Below are 2,299 nucleotides of genomic sequence, written 5' to 3'. Positions count from 1 at the left end.
TATCTTTTTATTGATTTCAGAGAGGAAAGGAGAGGGAGCGAGAGAGGGAAACAATCAATGATGAGAGAGCACCAGGGACCGGCTGCCTCCTGCACGCCGCACACTGGGAATCGAGCCCACAACCTGGGCGTGTGTCCTGACCGGGGAACTGAACTGGGACCTCCTGGTTCATAGGCTGACGCTCAACCACTGAGCCACGCTGGCGGGAAGGGTTGAGTTGTGAAAAGACCCCTCTGACTGTGTAGGGAGACCCGCTGCCCAGCAAGGGAAGCCGGTCAGTTTCAGAGATCGAGGAGGCAACCCTCTGGGGAGGGAGATGGTGGGGTCCCTGCTGACTTCAGAGGCCACTGCCCACAGGGTTCTCCTGCACGAACACCCCGCTCCGAGTGTTCACAACCACACAGAGGAGTACCCCGCTCCGCAGCTGGGGGGCCTGAGGCTGGGAGGGGAGGCGGGGTCCCAGGCCCTAGGCCACAGTCAGGAACTGAAGCTGAGAGATTCGAACCCATACGCACCCGGCCTTTCAGTGCCAGGAAGGGATATGGGCCCTGCCCATCCCTCACTCCCAACCAGAGGGCTTGACCTCCTGGGAGTCCCCGGGCGGGGTAAGGCCGCCACACCTCGCTCCCTCCCCACCCTGAGCCCCAAGCCCAGCGAAGGACTTTAACCCTGGGCCACCAGCAGCAAGCACGCAGAGGCCGCTGCGCAGAATTCCCCTTCTCCTCGTGCCAGGGGAGTTACCCAGGGCGCAGGGGGGCGGGGAGGGGGCAGGTGCAGAGGGGACAAAGGGAAAAGGGGAACATCTCAGTTCGCCAGGGCCAGGCTGCCTTCCTCTGTGTCTGTGTCCCTCTCGGTAAAACGGGCGAGGCTCCTTCCCTGGACCTGCAGAGCTTTGCTCGGGTGAAGGGCTCTTCCCCGCGTCTGACAGGGAGACAGGTTTCCCCAGCCTGATGGGGGAGACAGGGAGCCCCAGCCTGATGGGGGAGACAGGTTTCCCCAGCCTGATGGGGGAGACAGGGAGCCCCAGCCTGATGGGGGAGACAGGTTTCCCCAGCCTGATGGGGGAGACAAGGGTCCCAGCCTGATGGGGGAGACAAGGGTCCCAGCCTGATGGGGGAGACAAGGGTCCCAGCCTGATGGGGGAGACAGGGAGCCCCAGCCTGATGGGGGAGACAGGGAGCCCCAGCCTGATGGGGGGAGACAAGGGTCCCAGGCTGATGGGGGAGACAAGGGTCCCAGGCTGATGGGGGAGACAGGTTTCCCCAGCCTGATGGGGGAGACAGGGAGCCTCAGTCTGATGGGGAGACAGGGAGCCCTAGCCTGATGGGGGAGACAAGGGTCCCAGGCTGATGGGGGAGACAAGGGTCCCAGCCTGATGGGGGAGACAAGGGTCCCAGCCTGATGGGGGAGACAAGGGTCCCAGCCTGATGGGGGAGACAAGGGTCCCAGCCTGATGGGGGAGACAAGGGTCCCAGCCTGATGGGAGAGACAAGGGTCCCAGCCTGATGGGGGAGACAAGGGTCCCAGCCTGATGGGGGAGACAGGGAGCCCCAGGCTGATGGGGGAGACAGGGAGCCCCAGCCTGATGGGGGGAGACAAGGGTCCCAGGCTGATGGGGGAGACAAGGGTCCCAGGCTGATGGGGGAGACAGGTTTCCCCAGTCTGATGGGGGAGACAGGGAGCCCCAGCCTGATGGGGGAGACAGTGAGCCCCAGCCTGATGTGGGAGACAAGGGTCCCAGGCTGATGGGGGAGACAAGGGTCCCAGCCTGATGGGGGAGACAGGTTTCCCCAGCCTGATGGGGGAGACAGGGAGCCCCAGCCTGATGGGGGAGACAAGGGTCCCAGGCTGATGGGGGAGACAAGGGTCCCAGGCTGATGGGGGAGACAAGGGTCCCAGCCTGATGGGGGAGACAAGGGTCCCAGGCTGATGGGGGAGACAAGGGTCCCAGCCTGATGGGGGAGACAGGGAGCCCCAGCCTGATGGGGGAGACAGGGAGCCCCAGCCTGATGGGGGAGACAGGGAGCCCCAGCCTGATGGGGGAGACAGGGAGCCCCAGCCTGATGGGGGAGACAGGGAGCCCCAGTCTGATGGGGGAGACAGGTTTCCCCAGACTGATGGGGGAGACAGGGAGCCCCAGCCTGATGGGGGAGACAAGGGTCCCAGGCTGATGGGGGAGACAAGGGTCCCAGCCTGATGGGGGAGACAAGGGTCCCAGCCTGATGGGGGAGGCAGGTTTCCCCAGTCTGATGGGGGAGACAAGGGTCCCAGCCTGATGGGGGAGACAGGGAGCCCCAGC

The sequence above is a fragment of the Eptesicus fuscus genome, chromosome 21, assembly GCF_027574615.1.
Source record: "Eptesicus fuscus isolate TK198812 chromosome 21, DD_ASM_mEF_20220401, whole genome shotgun sequence".
NCBI lineage: Eukaryota > Metazoa > Chordata > Mammalia > Chiroptera > Vespertilionidae > Eptesicus > Eptesicus fuscus.
The sequence above is the reverse complement of the archived record's forward strand: the minus strand, read 5'-3'. Positions refer to the sequence as shown.